Source organism: Rousettus aegyptiacus, unplaced genomic scaffold, assembly GCF_014176215.1.
Source record: "Rousettus aegyptiacus isolate mRouAeg1 unplaced genomic scaffold, mRouAeg1.p scaffold_m13_p_2, whole genome shotgun sequence".
NCBI classification, from domain to species: domain Eukaryota; kingdom Metazoa; phylum Chordata; class Mammalia; order Chiroptera; family Pteropodidae; genus Rousettus; species Rousettus aegyptiacus.
The window spans coordinates 28,382,810-28,398,964 of NW_023416295.1; positions in this window are offsets into that span (position 1 = coordinate 28,382,810).

A 16,155-nucleotide genomic window follows, 5' to 3' on the forward strand; every position below is an offset into this window, starting at 1 on the left:
GGGAGAACAAAATGGTTCATTGGCAAAATGTTCATTCTAACATTTCTGTTAGAATCTAACTGAGCAACTGTGTGAATGTGTGGGGTACGCTAAAAAATGGGCATGCTTAATTTTGTAGTTTTCTCTTAGTAATTGGAAGTTGCTTCTAACTGGTTTTCACTTTGAGTATTTCAACTTTTTTGAGTGTAAAATATACCTCTACTGAGTCTTGAGCACATATAGATCTCTAAAACATATGACTTTAGGCTATTTCTAATATTAGCTAATAAATAGCAATAACTATGTTATTCTACCATAAAATTGAAAGTAGCAGAGTTCATATGAAAACATATGCCTCAAATAAACATTGTAAAGGAAAAATATCCACTTCTTTCCTTGTCTTTCTTCTTTTTGGAAACTCTTGGCATTCTAGGACTGCCTATAATGCCATGGTCTTTGCTGCATCTATCAGAGAATTGTTTTTAAATAGGAAGTGGTGAATAATAGAGAGCCCAGAAGTGAGCCCATGCCTATATGGTCAATCTATGACAAAGGAGAGAAGAATATATAATGGAGTAAAGGCAGTCTATTCAATAAATGGTGCTGGGACAACTGGGACAGATACGTGCAAATAAATGAAACTAGACCACCTCTGGCACCATATACAAGAGTAAACTCAAAAAGGGGTTAAAGACTTAAATGTAAGACCCAGAACCATAAAAACTCCTAGAAGAAAACAGAGACAGTAAACTCTCTGACATTGCTCTTAGTAATATTTTCTTCAGATGTATCTCCTTGGGCAAGGAAAACAAACCAAAAATAAACAAATGGAATTATATCAAATTAAAAAGTTTTTGTACAGTAAAGGAAATGATCTATAAAAGGAAAAGATAGCCTAACCTATTGAGAGAAGATATTCACCAGTAATACATCAGATGAGAGGTTAATATTCAAAATTATAAAGAACTCATACAACTTAACATTAAAAAAAAACAAGCAATCCAATTAAAAATAGGCAGAGAACCTGAATAGACATTTCTCCAAAGAGGGCATACAGCTAGCTTAATAGACATATGAAAAGATGCTCAATATCACTAATCATCAGAGAAATGCTATTTTAAACCACAATGAGATATCACCTCACACCTGTCAGAATGGCTATCATCAATAAATCAAACAAGCACTAGTGAGGATGTGGAGAAAAGGGAATCCTTGTGCATTGTTGGTGAGATTGCAAATTGAAACAGCTGCTATGGCAAACAGTATGGAGGTTCCTCAAAAACTTAAAAAATTGAACTACCTTATAACTTAGCAATTCCACTCCTGGGTATTTATCCAAAGAAATCGAAAACACTGATTCGAAAAGATATATGCGCTTCTATACTCATTGCAGCATTATTTACAACAGCCACGATATGGAAGCAACCTAAGTACCCATCAATAGACCATTGGATAAAGAAGATGTGAGACCACATGGATGGACCTAGAGGGTATTATGCTAAGTGAAATAAGTCAGACAGAGAAAGACAATTAACATATGATCTCACTTATATGTGGAATCTAAAGAACAAAATAAATGAACAAACAAAACAGAAACAGGCTCATAGATAAAGAGAAAAAACCGATGGTTGCCAGATGGGATGGGGTTGGGAGCTGGGTGAAAAGATAAAGGGATTAAGAGGTACAAATTGGTAGTTACAAACTAGTCATGAGATGTAAAGTACAGCATAGGGAATATAGTCAATAATATTGTAATAACTATGTATGGTGCCAGGTGGGTACTAGACTAATCAGGAAGATCACTTTGTAAGTTATATAAATCTCTAACCACCATGCTGCACACCTGAAACTAATATAAAATAATATTGTATTCAACTGTAAGTGAAAAAAAATTAAAATAAAATGTTAAAAAGTGAATTAAGAAATAGGCAGTGGTGAACCCATTTTGATGACAAAGATATTTTCTAAAGATAAAAATTCAATGTCATCCTGTATATTAAAAATTCCCTACAGTGTTTGCAGCTTTAAACACTGATCTTGGACTCATGTTATTTTAGTTAATTTTATTTAACAAACATGTATTTATTATATGCCAGGTACTATTCTAAGCACTTTTCAAATATTGACTCATTTAACCTTCACAAAACTATGTGAGGTAAGTACTGTTATGAACCCCGTCTCACAGATAATGAAACTGAGGCAATGATGATAAGTAACAAACTCTGAGTCTACGTTCTTAATCATCACACTGCCTTGATATTTGGTGTTTCAGGGACAGCCATGCTATATTTCAAAGAGTACATCAAGCTTTGAGGCTAATTTTTCCCATATGAATTTGGGTATCTTACAGGATATCTTGTCAAACTTCAGAGAAGTTTCGATTTTGTAGTTTTTTCTTAAAAAATTGAAAATTGCTCCTAATTGGTTAACTTTGAGCATTTCAACATTTTTGAGTGCAAAAAATGTTTCTTTAATAGAAAAGGCTTGTCATAGTTTTTCCCAATTTTCATCTCCTCAGAAAATTTTAAAATAAAATATGGGAGATAGCAGCCTGAACACATGCCCATGACCTCCATTACCTCTGGGAACTCTACAGGATATACTCAGGTTGTAGGAAACGCGGCCTCCTCAGGCCTAGGGTCTGGACCAGGAGGGGAAGAGTTTCAGATGCAGAGAGCCAATGTTTCCAGTGCCATTGGAGGTGGGGAGACTTGCCATTGGAGCTGGGGGAGGAGAAAGCAGACCCTACTGCTGCTGGATGAGGCCCCTGCTCTCTGCGCAGAGGCCCTAGTTGGCTGCTGGCACTGCGTGACCGGGCTCCTAGAGAAGACACTCTAACCTTCTCTCTCACAGCCTGCCAGTCTAGCACTGCCCTGGACTCCAGAAGCCTGAGCTGCATGCTACTGATGGACCCACTCCATGACATGAGCTGACGGGAGCCAGCAAAGGGTCTCAGTTACTTGAAGAAGACAGACCAAGCTGCCATGTGTGGGCGAAGATTTAAAGAAGCAGAAGAGAATTTGAAAAGTAAAACAAAATAAAAATTGAAAATGTTTTAGCAATACTTTAGGAAATGATGAGAACAATCAAACCATAATTTTCAAATTAAAACAAGTCACAAGTGGAAGGGAAAGAAGAATCTATGCCCCCAAGCGATCTGTAAGATCAAATGGGGAAGCAATTTCAAACACATAGCAAAGAAATAAAGTGAAAGAAATGAAAATCACTACTGAAAAGATGGGATAATAAATAGGACAAATCTAGGAGATCTAGTAAGTAAATAATAATCATTTCTGAAGGAGAAAAGGGGAGAAATGGAAATGAAGAGTGTGTACATGTGTAGGACCATACAGGTGTGTATGAACTTGTGTGTATGTGCAAAGAATAAATCCCCGAGCTGAAGAAATACTTGAATTTTCAGATTGAAAGGGTTCATCATCTCTCAAGAAGAATTATAATTAAAAATGCTCTTGAGCAAGCATGTAATTCTCCCCCACTTCCTCTGCATTGGTATCTACTCTAGATGGGTACACTAAAGAAGATTTTTTTCCTAGTCTGCAAAAAAAAAAAAAAAAAAAAAAAAAAAAAAAAATTCGTTAGTTTCAGTGCAAAGCAATTGCAAGGAGAGATTGTAACAGTGAACAAAAAACATTTGATTCCTGCCTCAGAGTTTAATGTACAGTGAGATATATAAATAAGCATTAAAATGATGCGTTATACACAGCATACTAGGAGATATCCAGAGAGCTTCGAGCATATAGGTGAGGGCCACTTAACTCAAACTGGAGGGAGTGCCATCTGCCCTGAGATTTGGAGGAGGAATGTGAGTTAGCCAGAAGAGGAGAAAATGCTCCAGGAGAGTGAAGGAGGGCATGTTGGAAGAATTGGAGGAAATCTTAACTGGCAAGGTTCAGGGAAAGTAGTTAGGGATGGGGAGGCCAAAAGAGATGAAGCAGAACTATGCTGGGTCCAGATGAATTATCGAGTGCTTTCTATGTTCTGAGCACGTTCTGGGTGTTTTAATCTTCATGATATGGCCATATGATGTAGACACATCCCCATTTTCCAGATGAGGAAATTGAGGTAAGGAGAGGTTAACTAACTTGCTCAAGGTCACCCAGCTAGCTAAATGGTGGAGCCAGGCAGTCTGGCTCCAGAGCCCACACCCTAAGAATGTTGACAAAAGAAGGATTTTATTTTTCAGTACTGGTTGACCTTAGGAACCGTATCTAGTGGTTTCAGACATAAGAGGATAGTCTTGGCTAAGCCACCCTCACGCAGCCCCACTGCAGTAGCTGACACACATGCCCGCCTGTTGCATCTGTGGACTTATCTGAGTGCTCTTAAACCATGAGTAAATGATCCCCAGGCTGTCTTTAAGATAATTAGAAACAAATGGAAAATAGTTCTCCTATATTATCAACAGCATATCAGCAAAACTTGTGCCTTAAAATGTGCATTCAATTTCTAATATTAAAAAACATAGTTAAAGCCATATGTTGGATATTATCACGCATCTTTGTGAAATTAGTAGGGGACCTATTTGAATAACCATTTTGTTTAGATCAAACTTACTGGAGGTTTTTTTTTTTTTTTTTTTTTTTTTGTTTTTTTTTTTTTTTGCCTTTTTTTTCCTCTGACCCTTTTGCAAATCCAAATATGAAAGAAAAACTTGTGTGAATGTGTGTATGTGTGCATGTGTGTGTCATATGTGGGTGCCCGCAATAGGGATGAATTGTCAAAGACAGAGTCTTATGTTTGGAAGATTGTTACTGGGGGATGTGGGTGAAGGGTGGGAAAGTCAACAATTATTCAACAAGAACATAGATTACTGGTAATTAATATATGGCCCACCCAAAAGGGCTCTTCCTTTTCTTTCCTTTATTTTTTTGGCCTAGACCTTCAGCAGCAGGGAATGCTGGTCTGCTTTGTCTACCCTTATAGTTATTCCTCTAAATGCCTAATGACCATATCTTGTAGCTCTAGAAGAAAGCCTTTAAAAGCTTTGCCCAATCAAGGCTTGGGAAACTTTAATCATTGTCGTTTTGTTAATTTCCCCATTTAAGGTCATCATACATAAATAAACACTGGACAGTCTGGATCTTCTGAAATGAGTAGTCCCTTGAAAAATATATCTTCAATATTACCTTCTATTTCTAGAGAACGAGAATCACGAAAGGAGTTACAATGGTATATTTAAAAATATAAAATGTTAAACAACCATTTGGTACCAACCAGTGAGGCATCTACATGTTGCATAGTTATGAATTCACAGTGGACCCTAATGAACGCTGGGAATAAAATCCATCACTATCATCAGCCAGAATGTTAGAAGACTTGTGGATTCCTGCAAATTTAAAAATAAAAAAAAATCACATTTGTAACAAATTAGTTGGATTTCCATAGACTATATAAGCAAAGAAATAGATGGCTTAAAAAATATAAAAAGGATAAAAGCATATTTTGATCATTAAAACTGAAAGGCCCTTGTAAAACAGAGTTTAGCCAAGGTAAAAAAAAAAATCAGAAATAAACATGGAATCAGTTGATTTAGTCTGCCTTAAGTAAAATTGAACAACAACAAAATCTCTTGATTGTAGGAGCTGAATCAGCAAACAGAAGAAAAATCTCCCAAAGAATCAACCCTATATTTACAACCCACTTGAGGTTTTTCACTCTGACAGACTAGTCACTAAGTATAGACGGTCCTCCCACTGTTGGTTTGTACAACTTTAAATTTGTCTCTTTCTTTGGTCTGGGCCCCAGGATATATTCTAGGTTCAGACTGTGTCACTTTGTGCTTTTTAATTGATGCTTCATCTATAACAAAGAGGCTAAGATTTTCCATGAGAAGCTTTCCCATACAAAAACCTTGAGGACAACTCACCTCCTTGCCTAATAGGGCAAAAATAAAGAAGGCCAGTGGGATTAAATGCCATTTGCTTTGGTAAATATGTATAGGGTATCTACTATGCGTAAGACATGTGGTTAGATATATCAAGATAAGCAAAGCACAGTTCTTACTTTCAGGGCTGTGCACATTTTGGGGAGAAGGTAGATGGGTAAATATTCCAGTTTGAGACAAGTAGGGCTAGAAAAGAAACATAGTTAAAAAGATAAAAAGATACAAAGTATTGTTTGTGTTCAAAGGAGGAGCAGGAGTATTTCCAGATGAATCATACAGATAGTGTTTTCCTTAGGACCTGAAGAATGCAGAGGATTTTGAGAGGCGGGGTTAGAGACAGGCAGTTTCAGAGGGAGAGAAGCATAGGTAAAGACACACGGAGAGGAAAACGATTGGTAGTGCACAGTGATAGGACCCGGGATGAGGGGGGCGGCAGGGGCAGTGGTTCAGAGTCTCAAATGTCATGTAGAGCAGTTTTAGTAGACATTCGGGAGTTGAGCTGTAGAGAAGGTAGTGCTCGAAAAAACTATGCACCTTCAGAGAAGACAGCTATATTAGAAGAGCATAGCATTAACAGCCAAAATATATAGTAGCCCCCCTCCTTATCCTCAGTTTTGCTTTCTAGGTTTCAGTTACTCATGGTCAGCTATGATCTAAACATATTAAAATGGAGAATTCTAGAAATAAACAAATTGCACATCATTCTGATGAAATCTCGTACCATCCTGCTCCACTCCACCTTGGACATGAATCATCCCTTTGTCCATCATCTACACGCTGTAGAAGCTCCCCACCTGTTAGTTGTTTGGTAGCCATCTGGGTTATCAGATTGACTGCTGTGGTATCGCAATGCTGGGGTCAAGTAACTCTTATTTTACTAAATGTGCCACATTCACATAACTTTTATTATAGTATATTGTTATAATTGCTCTATTTTATTAGTTATTCTTGTTAACAGTACTATGCCTAATTTATAAATTAAGTTTTATCATAAGTACGTATGTAGAGGAAAAAAAAACATAATATATATGGGGTTCAGTACCATAAGTTTTCAGGTATCCACTGGGGGGGCTTGGATCGTATTTCCCATAGATATGGAGGGACTATGGTGGTTTAAAAAAGAGTGGAAAACTTTCTCATCTTCCAAAAGTAAATTAAAGGGATCTGATTCATAATCCCAGTCACCTTTCTGGTACCTTTGTTTCTGTCCTCAAATTTTTCATCTTTGAGTACTTCCCATAGCTACTCCTTCTTTTCATTCCCCACCCCCAGTTGATGTATATTTTATTTTCTCTATTCTTCATTCTCTCTAGGCTACATCTTTGCATATGAGCTGTTGTCATTTCTCTCCTGAGACTCTTCCTCTGGCCCCTCTGTTCTGTCAATCTTCGCTCATTTTGGGGTAGACATTTAATTCAGCGGTAGTTCTCTTTTGTTCTCAAGTCCAGAGAGCATAAAAGAAAACTGATATAGTGACAATGAAAAGGAAAGGATAGAATGAGAGACCTTTAGTGGCAGAAGAGACAATAGAATCTAGCAGACAACATAAAAAGAAGGAGGAGTCAAAGGCAGCATTAGAATTTTAAGTGAATGTTAAGTAGCTGCCAGGTAGACAGGAAACTCTGGGAGAGAAAATTTTGAGGGAAGGTAATGATTTCAGTCTCTGGTTGACATATTAAGCCTGAGGTTGATTTAGATGATATTAAATATGGTAGAATTTCAAAGAGGGAAAACATTTTTCCAAGTGAAATGTTCAGATAAAGGTTTAACAGATAAGTTTTCACAAAGGACTGGGCATTTAGGATGGGTAACTTTTTAAACAGGTGGCGTGATGAGTAAAGCTATTGTGAAATGCCAGTCTGTGATATTTTGGCTTTATTCTACCAGCGATGAGAAGTCACAGAAAGTTTTTTGAGCTTACGGGGTAACTTATAGACAGTTTTCTTTTTTTAAGAGATTAAAAAAAAAAAAAAAGACAGGTTGGAAGGAGGAGAGACAGGAGGTAGGGAGAAACGTAAGGAGATTTTTGCCGTAATAAACGAGTGAGGGACTATGAAACCAAGGTTGGTAACAGTGGGAATGGAAAGGAAGAAACAAATATGAGGGATGTTTTAAAGGAGGGAGTGTATCAGTTATTACGAGTGTGGTTCAGGGCTTAGAAAGATCTGGTTCAAGTCCCTGCTCTGACACTCCATCACTGTGTGATCTTGGGCAAACATAGCCATTTGTTACCTTGCTGAGCCTCAATTTCCTTACCTGTAAAAAGAATATGAATTGCAAATCATTTCACTGAACTGTTACAAAGATTAAAAAACACAAATCACAGAAAATTCTTTGCACAATGTCATAAAACTGGTTAAGAATACTTTTTTTTTTTTTTTTTTTTATTGTGCTAGAAGTACAAACCTTAGCAGTAGTAACGATCGTGAGGAGTGGAAGGATCAACAGAACCAGGTCCTAATTGAATCTGAACTTGGGTTACTGAAGTGAGAAGAAAGAAACAGGGAAGTCAGGAGGAGGAGCTGAGAATGACAATGAGGTTAGTTTTGCCATGTTAAATGGAGAAGGTGGCCCTGCCCTCTGGAGCTGAGGAGGAGACAATCCACCTTTCCCCTACCCCCATCCTCTAGATCCATGGTAGTAGTGGCCACCAGGCTCCGGAAAGCCCTTGAGGTCTCTCTTTTCCCTTCTTGAACATTAACACATGTTCATGGCTGAATAGCTCCATCAGCCCACTTCCTGCTGGTAGAGTCCCAATGGTCTGACAGCATTCTTTCATTTTGTCCTGGTTCTGTCCCCTTCAGTCCAGGCTGGTGCTGTTTCTGCTGAAATGGTTGATTGGATCCGCAAGATACATGTCTAATCTCTTTAACAAATGGTTGTCTAGCCACATCCTTGGAGTTTTCTCCAGAGCATGCTTTCATTTTTTGCAACATGGATAGGCTGAATATTTTTCAGGTCTTCTTTTTGTTTCTTCTTTTTGTTTCTTTAACATTTCTCTCCCCTCTCGCATTTTACTCTACGAAGCAAGGAAAAACCAGGCTGTGCTTTCAAAACTTTGCTTAAAAATCTCTTCACCTAAATATTCAAGTGCATCATTTATAAGTTCTACTTTCCATTCCACAGAACACAATTCAGCCGACCCTCCACTGCTTTATAAGGACCACCTTTCCTCTACTTTCCATTAACATGTTCCTCATTTTCACCTAAAACTTTACCAAAAGCACCTTTAACATTCACATTTCTAGCAACACTCTCTTCAAGGCATTCTAGGATTTTTCTTTTATGTACCTCAAAACTCAGCTTCTACTCATTATGCAGTTCCAAGGCACTTCTACATTTTTAGGTATTTATTACAGAAGCACCCTACTTCCAGATCCTACAATCTAATTTAATTTGTTAGGACACCATAACAAAGTACCACAAACTGGGTGCCTTAAACAATAGGTACATATTATCTCACAGTTCAGAAAGTTAGAAATCTAAAGTCCAGGTATTGGCAGGGTTGGTTCCTTTAGGACTGTGAGGGAAGGATCTCTTCTAAACCTCTCTCCTTGGCTGATGGATAACCAAGTTCTCTCTGTGTCTCTTCATATGTCACCCCCTCTCTGCAGTACTGCTCTCTATGTCCAAATTTCTCCTTTTTATAAGGACACCAGTCGTGTTGAATTAGGGCCCATTCTAATGACCTCATTTTAATTTTACTACCCCGATAAATCCCTATCTTCAAATAAGGTCGCATTCTAAGGTACTGGGGGTTGAGATACCAACATCTTTTTTTCTTTCTTTTTTTGAGAGACATAATTCAACCACACTGGTTGAATTACAAGGGTTGAGTCCAAAAGGTTTTATAACCAAATTATTTGCCTGTGGATTTTTAAAGTCAGTCTCGTGCTTTTAGAGAATTACGGTTTTTGATATCTCTAGTCTGTTTTGATGAGAGTCTTCAAGTCCAGGAGAAAGCAGGTGAAGAGATAACATTATGCCTTTTGTTGCTGATAGTAGCTTAATTGGCAAGGGAGTGGGGGAGTGTGGGGAGCAACAAAATGGTAAAACTGATTCACTTTCCAGGCTTGCCATATATGGATCTCTTGGCTCCCAACAAAATGAATTTCTTTGATGAACTGCTTTTCCATTTTAGTCTTTTCTCTGTCAGAGTAGAAGCCCTTTTGCATGAAACTCTTAACGAGGATAAATGGAATCTGTATCTCTTAATAGAATTTAATCATGAGACTGACTAGTGATCTGATTCAGATTCTTTTGTGTGCAAAATAATAATTTTTTATGGCTATCTTAGAGTTTATGTTGGAGATCACCTTATAGAATGTGCTCTTTAATATGGAACATCAACTGAATGCTGTATGATTTTAAAGAAGGTCCTAAACTATAAAAAACTCCTAAATTTCAATGTATTTTCACTCTAGTAATATCAGAAATATTAACTTCTGAAGCATTTTCTCCTCATGTTATAGTATACTCTATGGGTTCAAAATATTCAAGGTTTCTAGACTATCAATTTAGTTGCTTGTTTTTCTTTTATTTTTGACCTTTCTTCTTGCCCCATTATTATATATATATTTTTACTGTGATATACTTTCTGTTCTATGCAAAAATGAGGCACTTTACCAGAAATATTCAAATCTATGCGCATGCACACAGAAAAGAGCCTGCTTATTATCTATGAAATCTGGATCAGACTCTTCCTGATTGTCTGCAACATTTTGTCAGACTCTCTGTGAGTCCTGTCATCTGGCACAGATTCTTCCCCTCGTGGAAGGCCTTCCCAAGCCTGTGTCTGGTTTGTCAGCTCCTATCTTCTGACTGACAGAGCCGACTTACTCTGAGTTGATCGTCACCCCCTTCACCATGCCAAGGAAACAGATGGAATGAAAGAAATAGGAATCAATAAGATTAAAAAAGTTTAATTTCTTTGGTCTTCCCACAGTATGCCACCTTCTTTCTAAAGCTAGAGTTTTCAGAGGAATGAATATAGCTCATTTAAAGAAAACTCAAGGTTTAGAAGCCTCTTGATTGCTTCGGAGTTTGCTTTGCCACAGCTTGACTGCTTTCTTCTCTTTCTTTTTTCTTTCATTATAATTACAATATTTATTCTGAGTATAATTTTCCCTTACATTCACTTTTGTTTTGACTGTATGTTAGTTATTAAGGATGAGAAGCATGAAAGAGCCCCAAATCTATGTATGAATATATCCACTTAGGTCGTGAAGTGCAATTGAAAAAACACAGATTTTGAAGTCAAACAATCCATGGTTCAAATCATGGCTCCATTATTTACAGGCTTTGTGATCTTTGCAATTTGTTGAATCTTTTTGAGCCTCAGTTTCATTATCTTTAAGAATATCAATTTTACTGTGTTGGTAGGTTTCGAAGGAAAGTCCATGGAGCATCTTGAAGAGAGCTTGAGACTCTGTTGGCCACTGATGGTAGCCATTATTAGTATTTACCTGTGAACTATTAAAACATAGAGGCAGATGTAGAGAACAATGAATATTTAAAATGTGGAGACTGTTTAACAAAGTGGTTATGTGATTCGATACCTTTTTAATTGAAATATAAAGTAAACTTTTTGAGATAGACAGATAGTAAAATTTTAGGCATGTGATAAAACATTTTATAGCTTTTAAAGGCCTGTGGGTTTTTGAGTGTGGAGCTAGTTGTCTAACATGTTATTCAAATTATAACCATAAATAAGCCCAATGCTTCTGGTGAGATGCAAACAAAAAAAAGTACCCAATCACACATAAAATGCTGGTTGATTGGTATCCTTGTCATAAAACCGTCTGCAGATATATAACTAATTTCATTAGAATATTTGGTTTGCTATTAGCCGAATATTAGCTGAAATAGTAGAGAAGTCAAGGATAAGCTCCTGTCAGAGATAAATAAAGGCAGATTCACATGGGAAGGACAGATTTTAATCAGCAATATATTAATTGCGGTAGGGAAGAGGGTTCAGCATGAACTGAATCAACTTCAATTTTTACAGAGGTGACTGGGCATTATGAAGAGAGAATGAGGGAGTAGTGAGAGGGAGTAAGTGGGAGCTTGCAGAGGAAGTGTGAAAAATTACAAAGAGTTGGTCAGTGTAAATGCCAATGGGGTCAGCTTTGTTCTCCCACAAAAGCTGAGATACACAGGCCCTTCCCTTCCAAGGATTGCGTTTTAAAGGAATGGCTTTCAGGTCCTTGAGAAAGATACTTCTGAGTTATGAGATTCATGTACATCTCAAAGAGACAGAGGAAGAATTTACAATTGTAAGCCCCTTTTACTACACACTCTAATAAAGAGTGGTCAGTGGCCTATCATCATGCCTTAGCTAGAACAAACAGTAAATTCTTTTGGTAGCCTGAGCTTTCTCAAGCAGGTACGTTAAGGAGGGCTATGAGGGCTATGATCATTGTAGGGAAATGGCCTTGAACTGTTAGAAGCTATATTAGTGTTTGTTTAAGTCCTTTAAATGTGGGGAGAGAGGGATGAATAAAATCATTTGTGTTGAGAGTCTGTATTTTGAAGGTCAAAGTTGAGGCCTAGTCAAGAAGATGACTCAGAAGAGCCTGACTAGAATTGGTCAAGGACAGAATCTGTCATTTCAAGTCAAGCAAAAATGCTGATATACAACAACTGTTATAAATAAAAAATTAATTATTTATGGTCCAATGAACAACTTTGACCACGAATTATGTTCCAGGTCCTGTGCTAGGCTCTGATAGGTATAGTACCTGCCTTCATTGGAATTTACAGTTTAGAGGAGAAGATAGATTTTAAAAAAGAAACACCATAAATTAATTATAAATATAGTTTACCTTTTTACTTATGTAAAATAATTTAAGAGATAGATTAAAGAAAACCACAATTTATCTTTTTATTTTGGCTCTCTGACTTGGTGGAAATTTTAAAAACTGATGAGATTAAGGAGGAGATTAAGTTAAATACTTTCAAAGCCTACTGATCAAAGCATATATCGGTATCATTTTTTCTTGGCAAGTATTTTGTAATATATGGAAAGAGACGTAAATATATTCATGCCTTTTAGTGCTCATTTCCACTTCTAGAAATTGCTTCTAAAGAAAAAATCAGAGATAGATCATTTATATATATATATATGAAGATGTTTATCTCAGTATTATTTAAATGGTCAATAATTAGAAAGTCTAAATGCCAAATATGATGAATTATTAAGTAATCAAAGTATAGACTGTATGTTTTATTATATCACCCCCCCCACACACAAACACACATATGCAATATGTTAGATATACCTGAAAAGAAATATAACAGCATTTTATTGTCAGTTTCTCTCTCTCTCTCTGGTGTTATTATCACTGGAGTTATTGGTTATGTGTTCAGTGGGCTGCATGCAAAGTCATAAAAATTTAGGTCTGTGCTTGACTTATATTTAGTTTTTGTCTTGGCATGTACATTTTTGGAAGAAAGAGTGTAATTCTAATATTATTATCATAAAACAAAGACTTCGTAGTCCTTAGAAATATAACATTATGTGGAATTCAATATAGAAATAGATTAGACATGGTAAAAAATGACCTACATACACTTAAACTGTATCTAGGTGAATGCAGACAGCCAGAGATTCAGTCTCTGACCAGAATTAGCATTTTCTTTTCCTTCCTTCCTTCCTTCCTTCCTTCCTTCCTTCCTTCCTTCCTTCCTTCCTTCCTTCCTTCCTTCAAGTTGTTTCTCTAGTTAAACACTCCGAGGTTTTTGGGATACTTAAGAGATGTATCTGAATATTACCTGCCCTTTGTGATAGTCTCAGAATCACAAATTCTTCCTTCTGAGACAACTAATTAAAGGATGCTATCCTCTGAGTAGATAAGCAGGGTCACTTGTCTCAATCCCTTGTAAAAGTGCTGTGGCTCAAAGTTTCCTTTTCTCTCAAGAGCCTCTCTGCCTCACTCTAGCATTCTTCTCTTTAAGTCCTCATTCTTTTGATGCCCTTTGGTCTTCATGTTGCATCCTGTGTCTAATCCATGAATAGCTATTCTTAGAACCTTTTCCTTAGCTGCTGATGGCTCAGCTGTGCCCAAGTTAGGGTTGTACAGGATATTGAAGGGTGGACAGTATCTTTAGAATGGTTCATGGACCTTGGCATAAGTAACAATAAGTATGTGAGGAGGGAGTAGGTAGTTGGGTACCACAGGAATCTTCACTGGGTGGCAGGTGTTAAGAGGCCTGTAGAGGTGGATGAGGATTTTTATTATTATCTTACTAGGCTTTATGTTGGGTAGTTCAGCTTCCATAGAAATGCTCACAATGCTCTTACTGCTTGAATCAAGGTTAAATAGACAAATGCATAGTAATGTCCCTGGCCCCTTAGGTAAAGCTCTCTTAGGTCCTTTCTAACAACCTGCCACATAGAACAATATGATTTTCCTGGGTTTATAATGGTCTATGGCTGTTGAATTCATGTAAGAATTTCAATTGAGATATTGCTGGCTAAATATTTACAATGTATGTTAAAAAGAAGAATTTATGTATTGCTTCCGATCTTTGGATACACACATATATATAGTAAAAATTAAAAGAACATAATTCCCATTAAAATAAAATAGACAAGTAACAATAAACTCAACAGACTTGATTTGTATACAAGAAAGAAGAAAAGGTTTTAAAAAATTATTAGATTTTGCAAAGTATGGATACTAATTTGTCAATATAGATGTGAAAAGAGGAGCTCACATTAACAATTATAATGAGGAATAATGTGGCAAAAGTGAATATATTTCTTTTAAAAGACTAAACCATTTAAAGAGGAATATACAATGATTAGTAGATTACACTGAGCTTGTCATATTAAAAGCATTCAGGACATGTGTAAACCCATCTATTTAGCATAAATCTGTTTGCCATTACTGTATGCAAGGCACCATGTGAGGTACATGGGATATGAAGCTGAATCACATACATAACCTTTCTTAAGCACACACAGAAAAAATCAAATGGAAGACACAAGGAGAATACAGCCATGTGCAAGCAGCTAGACTTATAGACCTTCTGGCCAGACAGTTGTGTAGGATTATTGAGGTCATGTTATTTACCTAAAAATAGTTACATTTTTACATAAATAATAAAATGAAAGAATGAATTAATAAATCAGGATGCACAGGATCAAAATATTTCAAGTTCACCTTCTTCTCTGGCTGAGATGGCCACAAGGGAGAACATAATGCTTAACAATTCTCTGACAAGCAATCTTGAAACAAAGGCAGAAAAGGGGAAAAATGAATAAAAAACAAAATAGGATAAGTAGAAGGTAAAACACTAACAAGAAACAAGAGAAAGAAAAGTAGGAGTTATATGACTGGAGATGGTAAGGGGAATTTAAAGTTACAAGTGTTACCTCAAACAGCACTAGATTTTGTAGCCTGATTGTTGCAAGACTAAAGAAGTTGTAGTTTCAATAAGGTTTCCTGTTTTCTGGGTTTCTCATATATTTCAAAACATCTCACTATAAGTAACCACAGCACATTAACCACAGAATGCATTGTTCCATGGTCGTTGCAGTATTTGGCTTTTAATCACCTTTAAGTGTAGAGGACATTTAAAATTAATGCATGAAATCATCTAGAAAATAAGAAAATATGTGATTACCATGCATTTATTAGTGAGCCACAGATTCCTTGCTGTTTTAAGCCGGTATGACTACATGCAAAGAACCTTTTACAATAATTCTGTTGTAATACTATGCCTCATTTAGACTGTATTGGGAATATACTTTCTGACTGCTGATTTAAAGAGAAAGAATATATTAGAAAATCATCTCTTTATTTGAGTTTATTAGGAAATTGTGCATAAATTATGTCAATTGAAATTATATTTCTTCAATTTATTGTGCTATACTTTGCACGAGTAGTCAAAGAGTTCATGGTATAAAATACATATGTTACAAGGATAGTTCGAGTAACATGGTAGAATGCCTGTTCACAAGATCAGGATGACCCTGGGATAAGAGTCATATTCTAATGATTTGTGCAGTGATGAGACCTTGTGGTATAACACAAGGTATAATCTACTGTTGTGCATTGTGTGTTAGAAATTGTTTGTGAATGAATACTTTTGCGGCTCTCTTTATCCAGGATCTGCACGGAGTATCTATGCTGTATGATTTTTCACTTTATTTATCTTGTGCCGTTGTTTGCTATAGAAACAAAGGGAAGGGTATTGAAAACAATTGATTTTTAAAAGAGGCCGGGGGTTAGGAATGCTTTGGAGATATCTGGTAGTCTTCCCAT